Raw genomic sequence first — 27867 nt, 5'->3', positions numbered from 1 at the left:
CGCTGATAGGGTATAACCCAACGTTGTCTCTGCCATCACCAGATACACTGCTTCTATTTACCCAACACTCAGGAGGTTATACTCCTGTGCTCAGTCTTAAACCCAGACTAGGGATCTGCCCACAATAAGACAGTGAGGAGTCTGTCCAGCTGGAAGAGGAGCTGAAGACCGCTGGCACCAATGCCACAGCCCAGTCCATGGGAGACCATCTCTCCCACATGGAGGGCAGGACAGTGTTGTGACAACAGCAGTCCCTTCCCCTCAATGTCACGTCATAGAGCTGGAATCAAAAGCCATGCCAGAGGAATGCATGTCATCACCATCAGGACAGGAAGCACTACAGGAATCAAGGTCAACCCTGACAAAGTCATTCTTTAGGCACTTAAGAGAAGCACAACATGAACTGGTGATCTGGGTGGAACTGTAGAATGACTTGCTCTCACAAGAAAAATGCAAAAACAGAAGATCACATACAGACACTGAATTTTAAGCATTAAAAGCCTGTAGGCTGTATCTAAGACTGAACTACTAACAACAGTAATTCTGTAAGTACTGTACAATAAAAGCCACAATCCTCGTCTTATAATAACCATCATCCATCACATACAGTACTAGGACTTACTGTCATTCAATCCCTAATGTATCTTACGATGCCTACTTATGAGAAAACACCAGGGTGACGCACTGACCAGAACCAGCTCTCAAAGTTATATAAAAATCGAACAGAGTAACTGTACTTTTTATATCATGCAAGCTGATGTCAAAACTTGAAGCAGGAATGGGTGGCAGGTAGCCTAGTGGTTTAGATTGTTTGGTTAGTAACCGAATGTAATGTGGTTCAAATCCCCAAGCCAACTAGCTAAAAAAGCTGTCTGTGCCCTTAAAACCTCTAGTAACTCCCCATCCTGGGTCCAGGAGAGTAATCATTGACTGACACTAATTAGCATAACGCAACAGACATAAATATTCCTAGAAAATATTCCTATTCATGAAAATCACAAGCGAAATATATTGAGACACAGCTTAGCCTTTTGTTAATCACCCTGTCATTTTTTTGTCCAGCTAGCAGCAGGTATCAAATTAAATAGTTTACCTTTGATGAGCATCAGGATGTTTTCACTCACAAGACTCCCAGTTAGATAGCCAATGTTTCTTTTTTCCCAAAATATTATTTTTGTAGGCGAAATAGCTCCATTTGTTCTTCACGTTTGGCTGAGGAATCGCCCGGAAATTGCAGTCACGAAAACGCCAAAAAATATTCCAAATTAGCTCCATAATATCGACAGAAACATGGCAAAAGTTGTTTATAATCAATCCTCAAGGTGTTTTTCAAATATCTATTCGATAATATATCCACCCGGACAATTGGTTTTTCAGTAGGACCGATTGGAATAATGGCTACCTCTGTATTTTACGCGAGAATCACTCTGGGAGCCATCAGGTGACCAGTTGCGCAATGTAGCCGCTTACGGGTATTCTTCAACATAAATGCGTAAAACTACGTCACAATGCTGTAGACACCTTGGGGAAAACGGAGAAAAAGTAATCTGGTTGATAGCTGTCGTGGAAATTTCCTGTATTTACCAAATCATGAGAGCAAACCACACACAAGTCAAAGTTATAATAAAGTCCATCTTTAATTATATGAGCTCCATCACAACCCTGTGACTCTCAGATCAAATTCAGTGTCTATAAATGAATTCTCTGAGAGTCCTTACACATTGCAACTGAGATCCTTTATAGCAAAGACACACATAGCCAGACAGCATTGGCCATAAATTATCGTTCAGCTTTGTCTCCTAAACAATGTTCTTTTCTCGCTCTCAGGACCATAAAACAAAACCTATCAAAATGCACAAATACCCCCTCCTTGACAAGATCACAGAGACACAGAGACTGGCACACAGACATTGTGGAGCCAAGAGATAATTAATTTAAAAGATATGTTTACATTTGAAGACAAGCTTGACCTCTCCCCTCTCTGTGGACCAAGTAACTGACCCCATGTCAGAGAACAGAAAACTGCAACCGGCCACCACTATATTATCCAAAAATAGACATTCTGATGAGAAGTAACTCACAAGCATATAATGAATATAAAACATCTTATCTATGTTACCCAACTAATTCTGATTATTCCCCAACATAGCCCATTCACTGCTCAATAGGGACGCATTGGAACGCAGAGTTCTCAAAAGATGAGTCACTCCGGATTGGATTTTTCTCAGGCTTTCGCCTGCAATATCAGTTCTGTTATACTCACAGACAATATTTGTACAGTTTTGGAAACTTTAGAGTGTTTTCTATCCTAAGCTGTTATAATTAAATGCATATTCTAGCATCTTGTTCTGACAAAATATCCCATTTACTACGGGAACATTATTTTTCCAAAAATGAAAATACTGCCCCCTAGTCACAGAAGGTTAGCAAGGCACTTAACCTTAGTTGCTCTGGATGAGATAATATGTTAATGATTAAATGTAAAAAATATATATATAATAATAGTAATAATATAGGGGTGAAAATGTTATGGATACAAGAGCTTCTGGATCCAGGACCTGGATGAGTAAAGAGGATTCAGATACAACGCTTAAGCACCCTCTCCCTTATGAAGCAATGCAAATGTGGAGATGTTGAGTGGGCTATTTAACACTAGAAAAGCCCGGCTTCTCTCTGGACCCCCCTTCAGGCAAATAAGGAGTAATTTTGACTCAATTTAACAGTCTAATAAATACATTTCATGTATGCTATCAGAAAAATAATAATTTGGTTGTGTTTAAGAAGGCCTTGAGTAATATTAGAATACCAAAATATATATATTTTAAAGAACACAATATGGCTTGCCGGGGGCCAACGAAGTGCTCTGAACTTGACTGACTGTGTGGACACTCGATCAGGTCACATAGATTTTAATACGTTTATGTTACTGTAGGCTGTTGCCGTTTGCTCAAGTGTAGAGCGTATGGAACAGTGATTATTCCTGGAAAAAGTGATATTTTGAAATAGAGGTCATCTCTTTAATTAAAGTTTGGCAATGGTAAGTGTTTTAGAAACCTCAGAATCTGCTCTTTCTGATACTATGTAGAAATGGAAACTTCTTAGATGCATGCGACACTGTAGGATGATTTGAAAAGTCACTTTTTGGCGGTTTGTAAAAATACTCTAAATGACCTGTTAACTTCTTATAACACAACTTACGTTAGTGATAACAAAATTCTAACATCATAAGTGTGTTAAACAGACTTATTTAGGGAAGTCAAGTGCGAAAGGGTGCACAACTTTTAATTGACATTGGGTCAAAATGATCCCCTTGGCCTTTATAGTGTTAAGGGCTACTCAGAAATCAAGTACTATCTACTGTATGTTGCATTCGAGTAATTGGGGACTAACGAGTTTAAAGATGTATGGACAGAGGAGTCCTCATAAAACACCATATAGGCCCCCCTCTTTAATTTGTTATATGTTGCTTCCCACTCAAATAGCCTCCCTGGTTTAATATATTACATAATGCAGAATGACAAGCAGGCACAGATGGTTCAAATGTGATTGATATAAACTTCAATGATTGTCAAGCCCTGACCATAGAGAGCTTTTTATTCTCTATGTTGGTTAGGTCGGGGTGTGACTAAGGGTGGGTTATCTAGGTGAATATATATATATATACCTATGTTGGCCTGGTATCCCACCACAAACGGACCAAGCAGCGTGGCCAGGAGGAGCAGACATCCTGGACATGGGAGGATATCTTGGACGGTAAGGGATCCTGGACGTGGGAGGAGATCCTGGCTGGAAAGGATCACCTTCCATGGTTGGCGGAGCCAGGGTTTGAACCAGGGCCAACTCACCATGTTTTGCGGTGATATGCACTATGTCTCCTGTGCGCATTCACAGCTCGGTGCGTTCTGTGCCAGCTCCTCGCACTTATCGGATATCCTGCACCGGCTCTACGCGCTGTATCCCCAGTGCGCCTTCACAGACCAGTGCGTCCTGTGCCAGCTTCCTGCACTTGCCGTGCGAAGGTGGTCATTTGTCCAGGACGCGTTGTGCCAGCTCTACGCTCCAGACCTCCAGTGCGCCTCCACAGTCCAGAGCTTCCGGCGACGGTCCGCAGTCCGGAACCTCCGGAGACGGTCCACAGTCCGGAACCTCCAGCGACGAAATCGAAACAGGCAGCCCGGTGCCACCTGTACCGGTCCCACGCATCAGGCCTCCAGTGCGCCTCCACAGTCCAGTATGTCCTGTGCCTCCCCCCGCACTCACCCTGAGGTGCGTGTCACCAGCTTGGTACCACCTGTACCGGCCCCACGCATCAGACCTCCAGTGCGCCTCCACAGTTCAGTACGTCCTGTGCCTCCTCCCCGCACTCGCCCTGAGATTTGTGTCACCAGCCCGGTGCCACCTGTACCAGCCCCACGCATCAGGTCTCCAGTGCTCCTCCACAGTCCAGAGCTTCCGGCAGTCCCAAGCCTCCTGCGAGTGTTCCCAGTCCGGAGCCTCTGGCGACGATCCACGGTCTGAAGCCTCCGGCGACGATCCACGGTCCGGAGCATCCAGCGACGATCCACGATCCCGTTCCACCCCCGACGGTAGATGCCCACCCGGACCATCCCCTATTGAGTCAGGATTTGCGGCTGGAGTCCGCATCTTTTTTTTTTGGGGGGGGGGGGGGGAGTTACTGTCACGCCCTGACCATAGAGAGCTTTTTATTCTCTATGTTGGTTAGGTCGGGTGTGACTAAGGGTGGGTCATCTAGGTGAATATATATATCTATGTTGGCCTGGTATGGTTCCCAATCAGAGGCAGCTATTTATCGTTGTCTCTGATTGGGGATCATATTTAGGCAGCCATTTCCTGATTGTGCTTTGTGGGATCTTGACTATATATAGTTGCCTGTGAGCACTATAGCAGCTTCACGTTTCATTTTGCATTTATTGTCTTCTTTGAGTTTCACTTCAAAATAAAGAGGATGGAACCATACCACGCTGCATCTTGGTCCACTCAGTGTAACGATCATGACAATGATGTAAGCAAAATTTCAAATCTCTTAGTTTACAAAATCCCAATTTATAATTAATCATACTGTATGTGATTAACACCAAGGAATAGCATATGACAGCACACTGAATGAGTTATGAATATGTTAATAATTCCTATTTTAATTCAACTTTGATTATTGGAGAGAGGGTGAGTATCATGACTGGTAGGCTAACAAACTATCATACTTTGACCATAAACACTAGTGCTGTACCTTTCTAGAGGAGAAATGTTAACTAAATGGCTTTAAAAGCACCAGTATACCTTTATGAAAGGTTGCAGTATTATGTAAATAATAGCAGGGAGAGAAGCATAGGTTTTTTATAGACAACTATTGATGCACAGTAAGAGCCAAACCTTTATGCTCATAAGCATTATATGTGCATCATAAAACACATAATGAATGTTTAGACACAAATGTGGGGTTATGATTTTTTTTTTAAAGAACATTGCCAATGGAAATAAATTGGTGTATTTGTGCTTATAAAAGTGACAGAGTATGGATTATTACTGAGATCCCTGAAGCTATGGTGTTCTAAAGTCATATATCTTTCAGTGGACAGGGGAGATGAGGGAGACATTGCGTCAAAGGCTGTTACAGATTCGGTCGGCATAAACAACCCTCATTCAACATCCACCCAGGAGGCATTTTCTAGTCATCCTGTAAACTGGCCATGTTAAGAAAATGTAGGACAAGAATGGGTGCTCTTGGAAAGCACTCTTTTCTACAGTATTTCTGCATACCACACATACTGCATGTCATGGGTTCCATGATTATCTGTTCACCAGAGGGAAAAATATGAACATCTGGGAAAGGTATCTACAGCTCACATCGAAGCAGTTAGTATATCCCGTACCTGCATGTCATCAGCTGAGAGGAGATTGTGAGCATATATGCAATATATTTCCTATAAGACATTTAGGTACTATAGGTTGGGCATTGGACACATAAACATCAGTGTGTCATGTCTCTCATCATAGGACATGTCTCTCAGGGTAGTGGCATGGAGCCAGAGAGTGCTTTCTCATCACTGGGACTGTCCACTAGCACAAAGTAATGAGATCATCATGGGTGAAGTGATGCTGAAAATGAATCATCTCCTCTCTATCCCCCCATGGCACGGTGTCCACATTTCTCCAGGACCTTGTACTGATAGTCCATCCATCCTGTAACACAGGCCAGTGACACCAGAGCCATCACTGGAACAACACGGCCCCCACACAGCATCTAACTGACAATATCCCAAAATCTAGTCAAATCAGAGCAGAAAACATAGGACCATAAGACGTTTCTTAACACTTCCTTTTAAGGGATCCTTATTAGAGTGTAATTACACGAACAAGTATTGCAGTTAACTAACAATTCACAGTTAAAATGTAATAACATGTACCTGGTTGTAATTGCGGTCTGTAATTACAGAAGTGTAACATTGAATGCTTGTAACGTTACTTCTTATAAAATGGGCAGGTTTCTACTAAATTCACCAACTTGTTGTTTCACTTCTTCTAAACTGCATCCAATTCATTCACAACTGTGACTAAGGTTGGGATCCCTTGTGGATGCGCTGGGTGTCTAAAACATTATAGCCTATGCTCAATAGTCTCTAATTACTTAACCATGAATGTGTACTGTTCAAAATATAACGTTGTTGCTAACACTTGCCAGAAAATAAAGTGTGCCACCTGGGTAAACTTGGTTGAGCTTAAAAATACAGATTTAATACGAGTGTCATCCCAGATGAGGAACAAGACACTATTTCAAAGTACATGTAAAATTTGCATAAGTGCAATGTAAATACTAGTTTTTACACAGGGTTTTGCAAATTAAAATGAAGTGTATGTTGAGGAGTACTTACTTGTAATTAATGTGTACTTATACAGTACATTACCTATCCCAACAACCTGGCCCTTAATTTAAAGCTTGTGGAAGTGAGATCCAAGTGGTAGAATAAATACACAAGTACACCACAGAGTACAAGAAATATCTGCATAAGTACAATGTAATTATAAGGTGTTACACAGGATTTGGCTAAATACAATGAAGTGTATCTTTAGGGGTACTTACTTGTAATTATTGTGTACCGATAGCCAGTGGTGGAAAAATTACCCAATTGTCATACTTGAGTAAAAGTAGAAAATGAATGAAGTCACCCAGTAAAATACTCCTTATAAGTATTTGGTGTTTAAAGTGTTTAAATATACTTAAGTATCCAAAGTAGAAGTATAAATGTCACATTCCTTATATTAAGCAAACTAGATGGTAATATAAAAATAATATACAAAATATAATGGATAGCCAGGGGCACACTCCAACACTATTTACACATGTATTGAGAACTGTAGTGGAAGAAAAGTAAAACTAGTAAAGTACAGAAACCACAAAAAAAAACATCTTAAGTAGTACTGTATATAGTATATACAGTATATCACTGTATATAGATTTTTGTTTTATTTTGTTCTACTGTATTATTGACTGTATGTTTTGTTTATTCCATGTGTAACTATGTTGTTGTATGTGTCGAATTGCTACACTTTATCTTGGCCAGGTCGCAGTTGCAAATGAGAACTTGTTCTCAACTAGCCTACCTGGTTAAATAAAGGTTAATACAATTTTTTATTAAGCAGCAGTTTAGAAAGTGGTGCTCATGAGCCAAAAATGGTCCCCGTGTTTTGTGTACTACATCATCCATTTCGTATGATGTTATGTCCTGCAATTATATATTTTTTTATTTGTGAAATTCATACGAAATGTTCCGAATCAAATTCGTACTATATGTTACAAATTTGTTGTGCTTAAGATCCTGGTGTGCATCTTTAAGTACTGGTACTTTAGTTTACACCACTTCTGAAAGCATACCAACAAGCCATATTTCAGCATGCACAAATCCCATAATATGTGTAAGCCAACTGAGAACTTGTGATTTTTTTTTACTAGTTTAGCGAGCTGGCTAACGCTGTCCCGTACTGATCCAGCCTAGCTTGCTAGCTAGTTGGCTAATAACGTTAAGTATACTTACCTTTGTAATTGGTTAAATAGGACAACACATAGAATTTAAAGCCCTTCTCCAATTTCCAATTCGGCACTGAAGTTGTGGAATTTACAAATTGCCTTCCTAATAAAAGTCCAGCAATGAAAGTGATGCAAACGGAGAACACCCAGCATGTTAACGTTAGCTAGCTACGTGTGCCAACACACACACTATGAGGAACATTCATTCCTTTTCAATGTAGCTAAACACTAGCTAGCTAACTTATTACTGGTCGCACAGATAGATCATGTGACGCATCCGGTTGGAGATGCCTCTCCCTGACAAATATGGTGGGGAGAGGAAGCTCAGTGGCCGGCAATGGGAGCGTATGGAGTGAGATGGAAATGGGCTAACATTCTTATGATTTTCTCATCAATGAAACATTTGATCTCAATACAAAACTACAATATTTTGTAGAGTAGACTCCCTTTGCTAAATATATCTATATTTTTTTAATTGCGTTGTTTGGAGTGCAAAGGCGAATTTAGTTATTGTACATGTGCACTTCACAGACTAGGCGTTCCCTGCTGCTCCAGTTTCAACTGTTCTGCCTGTGATTATTATTATTTGACCATGCTGGTCATTTATGAACATTTGAACATCTTGGCCATGTTCTGTTATAATCTCCACCCGGCACAGCCAGAAGAGGACTGGGCACCCCACATAGCCTGGTTCCTCTCTAGGTTTCTTCCTAGGTTTGGGCCTTTCTAGGGAGTTTTTCCTAGCCACTGTGCTTCTACACCTGCATTGCTTGCTGTTTGGGGTTTTAGGCTGGGCTTCTTTACAGCACTTTGAGATATCAGCTGATGTACGAAGGGCTATATAAATACATTTGATTTGATTTGCTAGCTCATGCTTGGCTCTGCCCACCCCCTTTCTTGTTCTGGCCACTCGACTCACTAGCTTCCCATTGGTCTTTCTTGGGTTATAAGAAAGCATGATGATGATAACTAGTATCGGGTAACATACTGTAGCTTCTAATACTAGCTAAATTGTCATACATTCTTCTTCTCTACCAGAGATTTTAACAAGGTCTCAGACACCAGGATGGAAAAATGCTTACAAGAAAGTAGCATATGAAGACAAAGACAGATTTTCAATGTTACTAATAACATTTTATTTGATTTTGATTTGACTTGTAACATTAAAAACAAGAAATACAGCTAATTTAGAAAACGGGATTGTCTACTCACCATTCCATTGGCAACAGATTTGATTTCACCACTAGAATAACAATTTTTATATCTTTGTTTATTCTAATTAATCAAATTATTAATGTAACAACAAAATACTTATTTTGTACAAAATGTACATTTTTTGTACAAGTTATTTTTACATATTGCAATAAAGTTGACTAAAGTAGATGCTCTATTGTTTTGTAGGTATTTTCACTTGGTAATGAGTGGTAGGCCGAAGTAATTATATACAGTATAAATAGTTCAATCCTGTGTAACACCTAGTAACTTTGTATTTATGCAGATATTACATGTAATGTACACTGTTGTACTAGTGTGTTTATTTCTCACCTGGAAGGGCGCTTTCAGAAGCTGATGATGAGATTGTCAGATTGGAAAATATACTTTGTAGGTACACTCTAATTACAAGTAAGTACCCCTCAAGATGAACTTCATTTTTAACTAGCTAAATTCTGTGTAACACCTAGCAATTACTTATGCAGATATTACATGCACTCTGTGGTGTACTAGTGTGTTTATTTGCTGCTTGGATGGCGCTTTCAGAAGCTGCCAATTAGATTGTCAGGATGTGTAACGTACTTTGTAGGTACAGTAATATCACAAGTAAGTACCCCTCAAGATGCACTTCATTTTAACTAACTAAATCCTGTGTAAGAAATAGTAATTACAGTGTACTTATGTGAACATTACATGTACACTATGGCACTTCCAGAAACGTTTAAAATTATGGCCAGGTTGTCAAGATGGGTAATGTAATGTAACACATTAGTTACATGTAAGTACCCCTCAAGATACTTCATTTTAACTAGCTAAATCTTTTGTAATAACTTGTAATTACATTGTACTTAGGCAAACATTGTGTGTACTGTAGTATGCTTCAAAATAGTGTAATTCAAATCAAATTGTATTGGTCACATACACATATTCGGCAGATGCTACTGCGGGTGTAGCGAATTGCTTGTCCTCATCTGGGATGACACTCCTATTAGATCTGTTTTCGTAAGCTCAACAAAGTTAAACCAAATGGAAGTAGTTTCCAAGGGGAGGGGTGGTGGGGGGGGGGGGGGGTAGCGTTGCAGACGGCTGGCTATATTGGTACGCTAATACAAGACTATTATTAAACACCCAGTGCACTACTCTTCAGAGAAAAAAAAAAACCTATGGCAGATGGTGCACTTTATTTTGGGGAAACTTCTAGCAACAACATTGACTGGAGATATATATTTGAACAGTGCACATTCATGGTTAAATAATTAGAGCCTATTATGCATAGGCTATAATCTCCCAGACACCCAGCTCATCTGCAAGGGATCCCAACCTTCATCACAGTTGGTAATGAATCAGATGCAGCTGAGAAGAATTACACTGTAATAAGGATTCCTTTAAAGGAGATGTTACCAGAAGTCATAATGACAAAGTGAGACATCTGACATTTTCATGGAGACTGTCATGTAAGTGGTTTCCAGCGTCCCACCTGCGTAAGGTCAGGTAATGATCTATGCTGGCTGATATAGGTATGGCAGGATTGTAGATCAACAGTGTTACCTCTATCTTCAGGAACTGTATTCTATTAGGAGGGCAAAAAAAATGGCTATTTCAGTAAAAAAATGTAGCTTTTGGTAGAAAGTATGAGAGCCTTTCTGTGGGTAATGAAATCACAATGCAAGATCAGTGGTGTGGTTGTGGGGTGGCATTGGTCTTAATCTGTTAGGCCTGGCATTCATTGACAGATTGATTAAAGCCTTCCTTATATTGCTCCCATATTTGGGGAGACATTGATGAATCCCTGCAGAGAGACTTTTCCAGACAGACACAAACAAACAATCCAGAGAAAGTAAAAAGGGCCAAGTTAAAGTTAAATCTATCACAGGCCAGTAAGTGTAATGGGAAAATACAGTTTAAAGGTTTGGAATAATCACAGATGTCAGGAGTTAATTTTCACTGCGTGAGGGAGTATGTTGTCCTAGAAATATAGAGTTGACTAACGGTGAGGTCTTGTGATGTCTGGTGAGTTCTGTTGATGGATGAGCAGGCGCAGCCTCACAAAGCCAGAGTGAAATGGCACAGGGCACAAGACAGAATGACAGACAGTGACACAAGCAGACAAAATCAGCAGAGCCAAGCTACAGGGTCAGACACACAGCCATAGACAAATAGGCCTTTGAGCCGCACAGCCTGCCCCAGATAGTTGTAGCTACACAGTGGACTGAGCCTGTCACAGACCCAAAGCCATCATCTCTCTTGATGACTTGTTAACATGCATGGACCTAGTTGTTTGGTCTTCAAATTCCAAGATAAAAAGACTGGGAGGGAGGCACTAGACTGGAGGCAGGCATGTGCTTGTTTATTGCAAGTGTAAGCAGCTCATCAGAAGATTGGTTCATTGCAAATCCATTAAGTGTGCAGTGCATGAATCATGCTGCAGCCTGCACTGCCTCTGTATTTATGTTGTACTGTAGTTTCTTGTGAATAGGACTGGTGGAAATGCTGCCAAACAGCAAGGAAACTCTCATTATGTTTGTCACATTATTCATTGTCCTAATATATTTAAGTTTGTTACACACACTGCTCATGTTTGAAAGCGTATATTAATAGACTTCAAAATATATGAAATATGGGATGCAACCACATTGCTCGGCAATCCAGTCTGTTACAGTAGAGGTTATTTTAGGGTGTCCAGGGTGGAAAATGCACTTTGGTGATGACATTTCACTTCCTTATGTTATAAAATACATTTTACCATGACAAAAATGATTCTTCATGTTCTGAATCGTTCAGTGGGGTCTTTCTCTAACATACAGTATCATTACCATTGTTGGATTTCGTAACGTAATACATCCGATAATATTAAACCACTGAGCTCTGTTGACAGAGTTGTGCAGCTTTCTCATTGAAACTTTTGAGAATTTAACGTTTTGCAAAATGAGCAAGACACGAGCTGAATGACATGTAAAAGGATTTGAAAATAAAAAGCTTGGGGTACGCTCAGTGCTCTGTTGACATTTCACAGAGTTATGCTTGTTTTTGTGAGAAGTCTTCGAAAAAGAACAGGAACTTCGTATTAATATGAACAGCATATACTAAAATGTGAAAATATAATATCTTTCTTACCTTTATATTCTCCAGATTTGAAAAGAATGATGAGTTCAATGGTAAGCCTGTCCGGTAGCCTTAACTCTTTCACAGCATCGAGCCTAGCTGATGCAATGTTATTTTCTAGATTTTTGACACGCTTTTTTTCTCTGACCTCCATTGATTTAGTCGCCCTAATTTTGACCATCCTAAAAGGGATTATGTTAGAGAAATTAAGTTGGAACATTGATTTTCTTAGAGAATCATCTACACAATTTGTTATTTTAGGCATTGGTCGAAAGCTATGTTTTTGGTTGAACACCATAGTTATTAACATTTGAATTAATATCAGGTACAAATGGCAGTGGTGTGTATGGAATCAATATATATTCCACCCGACTGTCTAATGCAGTGGCAGAATATGCATCATCCACTCAGAGGTGCTAAATTTTAAGGCTGTAATTCTAGACCATTTGGGGAGGTAGATGGAGATATTACTGTATTAATATGAGACTTGCAATTTCCCAACAAGGTCCTATGGGATCTCTCAATTACATCCTCGTGGAACTGCACTGACATTACATTCCCAGTTAATGTGATGTTAATACATCCACAGAATAAAATTGCATTACAAAAAGGTTATGCGAATTAACCCAGACATGAAAGAACACACGCATACATTTCCGCCCCTCTCCATGACTTGCATTGTGGCCTGTCATAGTTAATAGGTTCCTCTTAAAAAAGCAGGTATATGAGCCTGAAGCATATTCAGGTAAACAGTATGTGATCATTGACAAAAGTATTAATCATCGTAAAGCTTGTTAGTACATTACTACCTGTTCATTATAACACCACATGTTGTCATGACACTCTTACTGAGAGAATACTGAAAGCCTGCATACGAACATACAGTTCCATAAAGAATAAAGACTGAAAGAGACTCCTACTTTTGTCAACCATCACACTCACACCATATATTATTTTGAGATGTGGCATAATGGAAGTGCTTCAGGTAAATTAATAACCTGCCTGTTCTGAATGTGTATTGGTGAATGGGGAGAGTAGATCACTGAAAAGGCAGAAAAAGAAAACAAGTGGAATAGAGGTTTCTTGTAATGTGTGCGCTAGCAGTACAGTGTATGTATGCAGAGGTCAGGGCTTGTCAGATGCTCTCTTCACAAGCACAGCCACACTAGAAATTCACATAACAGTACATTTCATGTTCTAGCAACTGGAGGCACACAGACAGAAATAGTGTATTGAAACATTTATGAGGCAATGGTGTGGTACTCGCATGTATTACAATGCAGCAATACAGAGAGCAACACAACCACACATTTTAACTGCTACTGGGATATTCTAGGGACAATGCAAGTGGCAAACCCTGAGACGATACAGAAAATAACGATTCTGCACATCCCACTGAAATAAGAGCATCCTTACTGTGCTCAAAGAAGCCTCTGAAATCCCTCTACTGCATGTGGATGTTGAAGTTACTGACAGGAGGTAAGATTTGAAAGATGAAGAAGAATATGCAAAACTGAAAAGGAGGTAGTGAGGGCTATGGAATTTTGAAGTTATTTCAGATCTAATGCTAATAAAAATGCTTATTCACCCAATTACATACAGTACAAGTAAAAAGTTAGGACACACCTACTCATTCAAGGGTTTCTTTATTTTGACTATTTTCTACACTGTAGAATAATAGTGAAGACATCAAATCTATCAAATAACACATATGGAATTATGTAGTAACTAAAGAAGTGTTAAACAATTAAAAATATATTTTAGATTCTTCAAAGTGGCCACGCATTGCCTTGATGACAGCTTTAAACACTCTTGGCATTCTCTCAACCAGCTTTATGAGGAATGCCTTTCCAACAGACTTGAAGGAGTTCCCACATATGCTGAGCACTTGTTGGCTGCTTTTCCTTCACTCTGTGCTCCAATTCATCCCAAACCATCTTAATTGGGTTGAGGTCGGGTCATTGTGGAAGCCCGGCCATCTGATGCAGCACTCCATCACTCAACGTATTGGTCAAATAGCCCTTACACAGGCTGGAGGTGTGTTTTGGGTCATAGTCCAAATAAGCACAAACCAGATGGGATGGTGTATCGCTGCAGAATGCTGTGGTAGCCTGCTGGTTAAGTGTGCCTTGAATTCTAAATAAATCACATACAGTGTCACCAGCAAAGGACCCCCACACCATCATACCTTCTCCATGCTTCACAGTGGGAACTACACATGCAGAGATCATCCGTTCACCTTCTCTGCTTCTCACAAAGACACAGTGGTCGGAACCAAAAACCTAAAATTTGGACTCAGACCAAAGGACAGATTTCGACATGTCTAACGTACATTGCTCATGTTTCTTGGCCAAAGCAAGTCTCTTATTATTATTGGTGTCCTTTAGTAGTGGTTTCTTTGCAGTAATTTGACCATGAAAGCCTGATTCACGCAGTCTCCTCGGAACAGTTGATGTTGAGATGTGCATTTATTTGGGCAGCAATCTGAGGTGCAGGAAACTCTAATGAACGTATCCTCCGCAGCAGAAGAAATTCTGGGTCTTCCTTTCCTGTAGCGGACCTCATGAGATCCAGTTTCATCATAGCGCTTGAAAGTTTTTGCGACTGCACTTGAAGAAACGTTCAAAGTTCTTGATATTTTTCGTATTGACTTACCTTCATGTCTTAAAGTAATGACGGACTGTCAATTCTCTTTGCTTATTTGAGCTGTTCTTGTCATTATATGGACTTGGTCTTTTACCAAATAGGGCTATCTTCTGTATACCACCGCTACCTTGTCACAACACAACTGATTGGCTCAAACGCATTAAGAAGGAAAGAAATTCCACAAATTAACTTAATGTACGCCTGTCAATTGAAACGCATTCCAGGTGACTGCCTCATGAAGCTGGTTGAGAGAAAGCCAAGAGTCTGCAAAGCTGTTATCGAGGCAAAGGGTGGCTACTTTGAAGAATCTCAAATATATTTTGATTTGTATATCCATTTTTTTGGTTACTACATGATTCCATGTGTCATTTCATAGTTGATGTCTTCACTAGTATTCTAAATTGTAGAAAATAGTAAAAAGAAAATAAAAACCCTTGAATGAGTAGGTGTCAGCACTTTGTGACATCGGCTGAAGTAAAAAAAGGGCTTTAAATAAATTTGATTGAGTGTCCAAACTTTTGACTCGTACTGTATGTACAGTACGTATGCATTTGTAAACATTACCCATAACATAATGTGTCTGCAGGTCTATGAAATAGATTAGTCATTAGAACAGAAAATAGAAACACAAAAATGTGCTATGTTTTTGCCATCCACACTATGCTACTGGAAGATGCTATCACAAAACACAATGGCTTCATGAACAAGCTCCAAATACCATCTGATTATTCAGTCCTGATCTGACTGTCTTGAGTGAACAAAACTCAATTTTCAGGTTAGGCCTGAGTATTGAATCCTCCGAGACGTTCCTCTGAATGGCAAAGTCTAAAAGACTGCACTTCATCCCAAGTCACTACCCCCGCATAACTCAAACTTATACTTCACACTTTTTGAAGACAAATTCTCTCCACGACATGTTTTGAATTTCCATTGTGATGATTACCTGGAAATTGTTACTGTTATAAATATAATTTGCGAGGGTTTGTGAAGTATCAGTATTGCAGGACAGGCCCACATGACAGGCCCTCTATCAGGCTGATGCAGGTGGCTATATACAGTAGCTAGCCTATCCTCACTGTGTTGACAACACAGTGTTGTGCACCACCTCCTCCTCTAACACCAACGTGTTACTGATGCCTGTGCGTCAGAGGATCTGTTAAAATGGAGCTAAGCTTAGCTCCCACCTTATTCCCAGGGAATTATCCTCAGGCATCTTTCCCCATAAACCCCCGAGTCTGCTCAAAATCTCCTTGTAAATTCTCCATCTTCTCCACTGCATACTACAGAATTGAGCAGATGTTGGATTTATACTGTGTATCTGTACGTTGACTTTAAAACGGGATGTCATTTACTTCAAGGTATTATTGTGTCCTGTTTGAGGATGGTTTGAGTTAAACCTTGTGATGTATTCTAACACTGTTGTACTGATATTAGGGTTGATAACGTAAAACTTCCTAAGTGGTACTCGATAATGTAGACCTGCAAATTTCAAACAAATATTAGTGTGGTGGCAGTGTCCTGCAACAACATACTTAACTGTAACCATTCCAAGCACAACAAACACCATTAATCAAAATGAATCTCATGAGAGCATAATCTATCGATCTTGTTGGAAATACAGTATATAATATTGTCTAAGAAGCTTACAACCAGAAGTGACCACAGTGGTGGTAGCCAATATACATAAGGAATAAGGAATTGTGTAATGGTTTTGAATAAATATTTCTCAATGGCTTATGGGTTCACAGTCAGGTTCTGATAAATAGTTGATAGTGACAGTACTACTATAAAAAACAAAAAACATGCATTAATTATTCATGAATTCCACATAAACGAAATCCCAATTATACCATTTTTAGGCAGTACATTATAGGAGGTTTTCCAAATTTGGTCCTGGGATCTCTGCTGGGTGCACATTTAGTTTTTTGCCCTAACACTACACAGTTGATTCAAATAACCAACTTATCATCAAGCCTTGATTATTTGAAAACATACACCCAGAGGGGGGCCCAGGACCGAGCTTGGGATACCCTGCTTTATAGGGTCAGGGGGGTGTTTGAAGGGAAGAAGGAAAAGGAAAAATATGGAAGTACTTCCCAGTTCAGAATGGTACAGTATGTAATAATTCCATTCCCTCAACGCACTGAAAGTGAGGGCTCTGATTTATTTATGCCCCTCTGCTGCCAAGGAGTATTAAATGGAGGAAGACTGAAAGGTAAATATTCTGCTGAGAATAGCAAATAAAAAATCTAATTTAGGTGTGGACAATGCATGTCTCAGACCCACCTTTTGACTTTACAGAAATAGCTGTTTGCCTCGACATCAACAATTAAAACGTTGCTGCCCCAGCCTCTGCATCACCCTGGATGTCAGGGACAACGTCAACCTTTCTTCCGTTTCAGATAAAGGACGATTCACTGAAATGAAGACCACATTCTTTCATCACTCCGAAAGGTTATTCAGTAAGTTCTGATAACTTGGTGTGAAATGTTAAGGGCAGTTTTTAAAAGATTGTCATTTATTTCTGGTGCTACTACAGAGGGTCCTGTCATATAGATCAGCCTCCATCAAGAGGTGAAGGTCACCAGTCTGTGCTGTTTACTGTGCCTGGTCTCAAGCTGACCTAACACATGTCCTCTCCCTGCTCCTTCAAGCTTCCTCACACAAGATATTAGATACTAGATACAAGCTACTAATCCTTCTACATTGGAGAAAATATACAGTGTATTCGGAACGTATTCAGACCGCTTGACTTTTTTCCACATTGATACGTTACAGCCTTATTCTAAAATAGATTAAAGAAAAAAATCATTAATCTACGCACAATTCCCCATAGTGGCAAAGACAAAAAAAGGTTACAAGAAATGTTTTTGAATGTATTAGAAATAAAACACAGAAATACATTATATACTTTAGTATTCAGACCGTTTGCTATGAGACTTGAAATTTATCTCAGGTGCATCCTGTTTCCATTGAGCTTCCTTGAGATGTTTCTACAACTTGATTGGAAAGGCAAACATCTGTCTATATAAGGTCCCACAGTTGACAGTGCATGTCAGAGCAAAAACCAAGCCATGAGATGGAAGGAATTGTCCATAGAGCTCTGAGACAGGATTTTTGTTGAGGCACAGATCTGGGGAAGAGTACCAAAAAAATGTCTACGGCATTGAAGGTCCCCAAGAACACAGTGGCCTCAATCATTCTTAAATGGTAGCAGTTTAGGAACAGTCTTGGTGGTTCCAAAGCTGGCTGCCGGCCAAACTGAGCAATCGGGGGAGAAGAGCCTTGGTCAGGGAGGTGACCAAGAATCTGATGGTCAGTCTAACAGAACTCTAAAGTTTCTCTGTGGAGAACCTTCCAGAAGGACAACCATCTCCGCAGCACTCCATCAAATCAGGCCTTTATGGTAGAATGGCCAGACGGAAGCGACTCCTTAGTAAAAGGCACATGACAGCCTGCTTGAAGTTTGCCAGAAGGCACCGAAAGACTCTGAGACCATGAGAAACTAGATTATCTGGTCTGATGAAACCAAGATTGAACTCCTTGGCCTGAATGCCAAGCATCGTGTCTGGAGAAAACCTGGCACCATCCCTACAATGAAGCATGGTGGTGACAGCATCATACTGTGGGGATGTTTTTCAGTGGCAGGGACGGAGAGGCTAATCAGGATCGAGGGAAAGATGAACGGAACAAAGTACAGAGAGATCATTGATGGAAACCTGCTCCAGAGCACTCAGGGGTGAAGGTTCACCCTCCAACAGGATAACGCCCCTAGCACAACGACCCTAAGAACACAGCCAAGACCACGCAAGAGTGGCTTCGGGACAAGTCTCTGAATGTCCTTGAGTGGCCCAGCCAAAGCTTGGACTTGAACCTAATTGAACATCTCTGGAGAAGTCTAAAAAATCGCTGTGCAGCAACACTCTTCATCCAACCTGACAGAGCTTGAGAGGATCTGCAAAGAATAAATGGGAGAAACTCCCCAAGTACAGGTGTCATACCCAAGAAGACTCGAGGCTGTAATCGCTGCCAAAGGTGCTTCAACAAAGGACTGAGTAAAGGGTCTGAATACATATGTAAATGTGATATATTTCAGTTTTTAATAAATTTGCAAAAAAACATTTTTTTAAGTGTTTTGGATTGGTCATTATGGGGTATTGTGTGTAGATTGAGGGAAAAAAACAATTGAATCAATTTTAGGATAAGGCTGTAACGTAACAAAATGTTGAAAAAGGCAAGGGGTCTGAATACTTTCCGAAGGCACTGAACAAAAAAAAACCAACAATTTCAAAGATTTTACTAAGTTACAGTTCATAAGGAAATCAGTCAATTTAAATAAATTCATTAGACCCTAATCTATTGATTTCACATGACTGGGAATACAGTCACAGATACATTAGAAAAATAAGGTAGGGGCGTGGATCATAATACCAGTCAGTATCTGGTGTGACCTTCATTTACCTCATGCAGGGCCACACATCTCCTTCGCATAGAGTTGATCAGGCTGTTGATTGTGGCCTGTGGAATGTTGTCACACTCCTCGTAAATGGCGGTACGAATATGCTGGATATTGGCGGGAACTGGAACACACTGTCGTACACGTCGATCCAGAGCATCCCAAACATGCTCACTGGGTGACATGTCTGGTGAGTATGCAGGCCATGGAAGAACATTTTCAGCTTGCAGGAATTGTGTACACTTCCTTGTGACACGGGGCATTGCATTATCATGCTGAAACATGGATCTCATCACGGTATCTCTGTGCATTCATATTGCCATCGATAAAATGCAATTTCGTTCATTGTCCGCAATGAACGGACCGGCCCTAAACTAACATATTGAATTGTTTTAAGATGGTCATGCCAACGATTATTTAATTGTTTGATTTGGAATTGTAAGACCCCTTAATAAGGGGGAAAAAATAAAATAATAATAATAATAATGGATTGGATTCAACATTGAATTTGGCATTACTGCTATTAGCCAATAGAAACACATTGAATAACATTCACTACATGGAACAGATAGTCAAAAATAATCTAAAGGGAGTGTTCTTAAAAGAGATGAGATCAGTAAACAATTTTTTTTTGTTACACTTATTTATCCCCTTACTTTAGACACTAAACTAACTCAATATATACACTTCCATTCAGTTTTAAAACTGGAAGCGTGGACATTCAGATGAGTCTTGTGAGGCTTGTCGGCGTCCTAGAGCAAAACGGAGAACACCATCATATCCGTGACAGTCTCAGCTTTCCACAGACGGGACATTATTTTCCAGGCCAAGCCACTCAGACGTTACCGACAGAAGTTGGTAGAAGAGGCTGTACCGACTTCAGAAATCTTGTGAGGCTTGTGGACGTCCTATAGCAAATCAGAGAACACCGTTGTGTTGGTGACACAACAGACGTTTCCGTGAGAAGACCGATTTCCGGGAAGTCTCATGGTCTGCAAACACTGCTTTAGGTCTGCCACCTTTCACCGCAGATGCGGAAGGGACGGTAATTGAGACGCAGCCTGCAAAAAAACAGATATCGCTATCTTAAACTGTTCTACCTTGTTAGCAAGCAAATAAATTAAAGTTGGCTAGACTTCAAACATAAAGACTAACTGGCTACTCAATAGCACATTGTGCTTCAGAAATTGTTTAGGAGACGTGTTAATTTTCTATAATGCAAGAAGTTGGTCATTATCAGTGGATGTGCATTGTGCATGGTTCTGGGTCATTTTTTTAACAAAAAGAGCATTTTCATAGACAGACTTGAAAAATGTGTGAATACTGCAAAAAAATCTGATTAAACAATTTCAATAAAATAATGTTTCAGTGGATCTTATGATTGTAGACAGCTTATATTTAGCCTAGGTATGACTTTACAAGCCATAAATTACTTAGATTAAATTCAAAGCTTATTTCAAGAAAATGTTTTTAAAACATGTACAGTACCAGTCAACAGTTTGGACACACCTGCTGATTCAAGGGTTTTACTTTATTTTTTACTATTTTCTACATTGTAGAATAATAGTGGAGATATTACAACTATGAAATAACACATATGGAATCATGTAGTAACCAAAAAGGTGTTAAACAAATCAAAATATATTTTACATTTGAGATTCTTCAAAGTAGCCACCCTTTTCCTTGCAGACAGCTTTGCATTCACTCAACCAGCTTGGAATACATTTCAATTAACAGGTGTGCCATGTTAAATGTTAATTTGTGGAATGCGTTTGAGCCAATAAGTTGTGTTGTGACAAAGTTAGAGGTGGTATACAGAAGACAGCCCTATTTGGTAAAATACCAAGTCCATATTATGAAAAGAACAGCTCAAATAAGCTAAGACAAACAGTCCATTATTACTTTAATGCATGAAGGTCAGTCAATCCGGAAAAGGTTGGGTGATTGTGGAGGCCAGGTCATCTGATGCAGCACTCCATCACTCTCCTTATTTGTCAAATAGCCCTTACCCTTGGTCTTTTATCAAATAGGGCTTCCTTCTGTATAACACCCCTACCTTGTCACAACACAACTAATTGTCTCAAACGCATTAAGAAGGAAATAAATTCCACAAATTAACTTAACAAGGCACATCTGTTATTTTAAATGGATTCCAGGTGACTACCTCATGAAGCTGGTTGAGAGAATGCCAAGATTGTGCAAGGCAAATGCCAAGCTGTCATCAAGGCAAAGGGTGGCTACTTTGAAGAATCTCAAATATATATATTTTTTATTTTGATTTGTTTTTACTACATGATTCCATATGTGTTTTTCATAGTTTATCTTCACTATTATTATACAATGTAGAAAATAGTAAAAATAAAGAAAAACTCTGGAATACACCATTGCTCGCTTTCTCTGTATTTTCTAGTGTGGAACTTTCCAAAAATTGCACTACCTGACGACATCACTGAGAATGTAGCCCCTTCACGTCACAATAACATCCTGCTGCTGGCTGGCGGATGGCCATGGAAGCATTTCACTTGAAGGGTGTGAAGGACTGACAGACGGCATCTGAGGCCGTGAATACAGAACCAGCCTGGCTCATACACACACCGGCAGCTATTAACATGACCACGATGCCAGGCAGAGGGAGAATGAAGCTGGCTGAACTGGCACTATGATATCACAGGCCTGACCCCAGCAGACAACACTGAGCTCAGGATGTTAAACCCACCACCCGCTCCATCTATCACTGTTATCTCCCTCTATCACCTCAGTGAAGATTAGGCCTCAGCTAGCTACCTGCCCTGGCCTGCACTGAGTTCACGGCCATGCAACTTCATATCCCAACACGGGGAACATGTGTATAATGCATGATACCTCATAGAACTTCCATGTCTACTCAAGTCAGTGACAGTAGCATTGGTGAGATAGTTATACACCAACAATTACACCTCATACGTATGCATGTATATTAAATACATTGAGGCTGTCTGTCGGTCAGTGCAGCAATTGAGGCTGTCTATTGGTCAGTGCAGCAATTGAGGCTGTCTATTGGTCAGTGTAACAATTGACGCTGTCTGTCAGTGCAGCACTTCATATTGCCATGCTGATCATTTGTCTATAATATGCATACATTTGTCAGCGAGAAGCAGCCAGGCCAATATTTTCTTCTCCAGAACAATGACCAAATGGATCACTTATTTTAATGTTCTAATTCATTTCCTATGGATGGTGGGAGATGGAGTGATTTGACATCTGTTGCAATTCGGTGAGAGCAGGCTGAATAGTCAGGCTGTAGTGAGCCACTGCCAGTCTGTCAGGTGGGCATGAGAAACTGAGGGAGCCCAACAGCCCATATGTATTCTCTAGATGGCCCTCCTGAGGCTAATCGACAGAGCTGCAGAGACGTGGCAGTTTTATTAAGTCACTGCTTGAGAAATTAACCCACAAAGTGGTATATTAATCATCGTTTCGACAAACTAAGTGACAGAAGAAAGTGATCATGGAATAAATCTATTGAGGTACATTTGAAAGAAAACAGCTAATTATACATTTTGCTTTACCTTCCTGTAAAGTTTGAACTACAAGATAAGAATTTCAGAAGGTAGGATTCCATAGCTTTCCTAGAAATTATGACTGCAGACTTGGGTCTAGTTAATAAGAATTGTTCTGTTGTCCAAAGTCCAAGTTTAAGGCAATACATGTCCATAACAGACACACACGAACACTGCCTGTCGCGCACACACACACACAAACACACAGAGAGAGAGAGAGAGAGAGAGAGAGAGAGAGAGAGAGAGAGAGAGAGAGAGAGCGAGAGAGAGAGAGAGAGAGAGAGAGATGAGCTCAAATCAGCACCACAGACAGCACAAGCACTAGTGTGCTTGTTTCAAACAGATGTTTTTTTATATCCTGCTTTAGGACCGTGTAGCAGCTAATTCCTTTTTGAAAATCTGAAAATTATTGCAAAAATGATGTCTTCCAATTCCATTTAAAACAAACACATTTTGGGGGCAATACACTGGTTAGCATTCATTTGGCTCCCATCACGTATTATATTAGACTACTGCAGGTGTGTATGCACGGTAACCTGGATACGTTGCCCAAACAGCCTGTATGCAAAGCCAGAATAGTATTTTTCTGCACACTACCCTAGTTTGGCTAGGCACAAATACAGAACATCAGAGACAGGGACTTTAGTGGGAAAGAGTGCACTTACTTCTATGGATATGTTAAAAAAAAAGACATACTTGTTCAGCAATTAGGCTACACCTAAACAACTAATGAGAGCCCAGAAAGAGAATACGAAATATGTTAAAAGGCTGGGTGAAATTCAGAACGTGATCCAACCTTTTTTTAAATGTTATTTTTACATTTATTTAACTAGGCCATGCAACTAGGCTACCTACCTGTTCTGTGATGTAAGTTAAAACAAAAGCCTATGTCGTTTGCTGCGTCTTCCAACAACGGCTTCGTAAAGAATTAGTGCACAAAATGTGAAGGTATGAGGCAGGGAGAAGATCAATTAGAAAGCGTTATTGCTTGCTATATAGTGCAATGACAAACTACAAAGAATAGCCTTCCCTTTTGAATGTAGTCTAGCGAAAATGTGCTTTGAAATGCAATTCCAAAGCATTTACTTAAGTGTAGATTAAAATGAACCGCACGAAATATCGCCACAGACTGAGTATGAACTTGATATTCATGTAACTGGGAGAGAAAGCATTGACTGGTGTTCAAAACACTGGAAATCTAAGGATTTGGTGAAAATGCGCAAATCAACCAGCTGTGGTTCAACTAGGTAGCCTACTAGTTATACCTGCTGCTATGCGTTTAGTCAAATTATAAGTGGACTGGACGTATTCGCCACCAAATAAACATTCCCCATTCATAGATTAACACACAGTAGACTACGTGGCACAATAACTTTCATGGAACCTTACCTTCAACAGAGAAGACAGGGCAGGTTGCTGCAGGCGAGTATGAACTTGATATTCGCAGGCAAAAGGAGAGGTTCTTCAAAACCAAGAAGACTGTGAAGACGTCCGGAACACAGGAATCTCAAATCGCTTTTGATACAGAACCGCTTGATGTCCAAACTGTTTCTCCCAGTGTAGATTTTGGCAGCACAAAAACGCCACACCATAGACCCCTCCCCCGCACAAATCACCATATGTATTAAATATGGTTGTTCTCATGTATAGTAGGTTATGACTAGCCTATTTATCTCAAGATCAGACTATTGAATATGCAGGTGAATTAGACTATACCAATCTATTTGAGGTGTAATCCTTCAGGATTTGGGACAAATCAATTGTTGCCTTTTTTTAAAAAATTTACTGAATGACTAAACTACAGTAGGATATAGTAGGCCTACACCTATTTGCCTTCCAGCAAGATGTATCGATCAGCAATATTCTAATCTGCACATTTTCTGTAACCATATAATAGTTGTTTCTTATTTCCAATTGAACAATTGTGCAACACATAGGAGAATATTGGATAGGCCACAAAGAGTCAAAACATAAAGCTACTTTACTTTAGGACTAATCAAGTGCAAAAACATCTGTCTGCTCAAAGTGTAAATCATTACTTTACAGTAACATAATAAGTAGGTAGGCTACTTTAAAGGTCTTCATTAGCTGAAAATTACGGTTGTCGGTGTTAGACATTACCAGGCAGGTACTGGTAACAATAGATTTGGCACTGGAGGAAGCAGGTTGGACTGTAGTGGGAGCAAAAGCATCAGCATCCAGTAGACAGGCGAAGAGCTAGTACGCTCAACTGAAAGCATATTGTTCGTTTATAGTATACTAAAACTAACCAATAGTATATAGTATGTAATAATTAGATACCATACTCTAATGTTGTCTCTGTGTTCTCCCCTTTGGATTTGTGTGTATTAAGTAGTTGTTGGGAAATTGTTAGATTACTTGTTAGATATTACTGCACTGTCGGAACTAGAAGCACAAGCATTTTGCTACATTCGCATTAACATCTGCCAACCATGTGTATGTGACCAATACAATTTTATTTGGTAAATTAAATATGCAGTATATAGTATGGGTATTCGAACACAGCTATGGAATCATGTAGTAACCAAAAAAAGTGTTAAACAAGTTAAAATATATTTTGGATTTTAGATTCTTCAAAGTAGCCACCCTTTGCCTTGATGACAGCTTTGCACACTCTTGGCATTCTCTCAACCAGCTTCATGAGGTAGTCACCTGGAATACATTTAAATTAACAGGTGTGCCTTGAAGGTTCATTTGTGGAATTTCTTTCCTTCATAATGTGTTTGAGCCAGTCAGTTGTGTCGTGACAAGGTAGTGGTGGTATACAGAAGATAGCCCTATTTGGGAAAAGACCAAGTCCATATTATGGCAAGAACAGCTCACATAAGCAAAGAGAAATGACAGTCAATCATTACTTTGAAAGTTTCTTCAAGAGTAGTTAAAAAAACATCAAGCACTATGATGAAACTGGATCTCATGAGGACCACCACAGAAAAGGAAGACCCAGAGATACCTCTGCTGCAGAGGATAAGTTCATTCGAGTTACCAGCCTCAGAAATTGCAGCCCAAATAAATGCTTCACAGAGTTCAAGTAACAGACACATCAAAATCAACTGTTCAGAGGAGACTGCGTGAATCAGGCCTTCATGGTTGAATTGCTGCAAAGAATCCACTACTTAAGGACACCAATAATAAGAAGAGACTTGCTTGGGAAAAGAAACACGAGCAATTGACATTAGACTGGTAGAAATCTGTCCTTTGGTCTGATGAGTCCAAATTTGAGATTTTTGGTTCCAATCACTGTCTTTCTGAGATGCAGAGTAGGTGAATGGATGATCTCCGCATGTGTGGTTCCCATCGTGAAGCATGGATGAGGAGGTGTGATGGTGCTTTGCTGGTGACACTGTCAGTGATTTATTTAGAATTCAAGGCACACTTAACCAGCATGTCTACCACAGCATTCTGCAGCGATACGCCATCCTATCTGGTTTGCGCTTAGTGGGACTATCATTTTTTTTAACAGGACTTTGACCAAACACACCTCCAGGCTGTGTACGGGCTATTTGACCAATAAGGAGAGTGATTGAGTGCTACATCAGATGACCTGACCCAATCTTAACTCAATTGAGATGGTTTGGGATGAGTTGGACCACAGAGTGAATGAAAAGCAGCCAAGTGCTCAGCATATGTGGGAACTCCTTCAACACTGTTGGAAAAGCATTCCTCATGAACCTGGTTGAGAGAATGCCAAGAGTGTGCAAAGCTGTCAATGCAAAGTGTGGCTACTTTGAATAATCTAAAATATATTTTCTGGTTACTACATGATTCCATATGTGTTCTTTCATCATTTGTCTTCACTCTTACTCTACAATGTAGAAAATATTTAAAAAATAAAGTAAAACCCTTGAAGGAGTAGGTGTCCAAACTTTTGACTGGTAATATATACAGTTGAAGTTGGAAGTTTACATACACTTAGGTTGGAGTCATGAAAACACATTTTTCAACCACTCCACACATTTCTTGTTAACAAACTATAGTTTTGGAAAGTCGGTTAGGATATCAACTTTGTGCACGACACAAGTCATTTTTCCAACAACTGTTTACAGACAGATTATTCCACTTATAATTGACTGTATCACAATTCCAGTGGGTCAGAAGTTTACATACACTAAGTTGACTATGCCTTTAAACATCTTGGGAAATTCCAGAAAAGGGTGTCATGGCTTTAGAAACTCCTGATAGGCTAATTGACATAATTTGAGTCAATTGGAGGTGTACCTGTGAATGTATTTCAAGGCCTACCTTCAAACTCAGTGCCTCTTTGCTTGACATCATTGGAAAATCAAAAGAAAGAACAGTGCATGATGTAGTGCTGTAGGTAAAATCCCTCTTACAGATGGTGGTGCAGAGATTGGGGCACTCACAGACACCCTTGCAAGGGTGGGGGCACTCACAGAGGCCATAGCATGGGTGGGAGAACTCACAGAGGCTGTAGACACTTGGTTGGGATACAGGCATCTTGAGTCTGTAAAAAATGTGTAGTTTTATTAACATTATTGAAGGTTATATTGTTACAAAAACAGATTATTACAAACCAAGCTTTTGACAGGTTAGCTAGTATTTTATTTACCTAAGCAGGCTTCCTTGCCAAGTTAAGGTCTGGTCTTGCTGCAGACACAAGAGCCCCTAAAACCTTTGCTTATTGAATTGCAAAAGAGAGAAAACCCTGTTGGTCCCAATGAACAGAGGAGGAAACCATGTCACCTATCAAAAATATTATCTGAATCAGTGTTCTATCATGGCAGCAGAGCCATAGTAGTTGAGGAAAAATAGTTTGACAAAATGTCAATGCATGTTCAATGGAGGAGACGGAACAGCAGCCACAGATGCAGGTGCTTGCAGAGCTG

The 27867-nt window shown here is 39.9% G+C and overlaps 1 protein-coding gene across 3 annotated transcripts in view; it reads right to left on the bottom strand.

Moving 5' to 3' along the window:
- LOC110494607 (contactin-4) overlaps nucleotides 1-24643 on the bottom strand; it is a 115250-nt gene extending 90607 nt beyond the window's left edge. Inside the window, exon 1 of one of the 3 annotated variants that reach the window (XR_016488049.1) lies at nucleotides 24389-24585. The gene's annotated coding sequence lies outside the window, so the exon portion shown is untranslated. Of the gene's footprint in view, nucleotides 1-24388 lie in introns of all 3 variants that reach the window. The other 2 variants (XM_021569830.3, XM_036950698.2) reach the window with 2 other exon arrangements.
- Between the last annotated feature and the right edge of the window lie 3224 nt (nucleotides 24644-27867).

This window comes from Oncorhynchus mykiss, chromosome 17, assembly GCF_057628025.1.
Source record: "Oncorhynchus mykiss isolate SJ-2025 chromosome 17, ASM5762802v1, whole genome shotgun sequence".
Classification (NCBI taxonomy): domain Eukaryota; kingdom Metazoa; phylum Chordata; class Actinopteri; order Salmoniformes; family Salmonidae; genus Oncorhynchus; species Oncorhynchus mykiss.
Note: the sequence above shows the minus strand (reverse complement) of the source record. Positions and strands in the feature narration are given on the sequence as shown.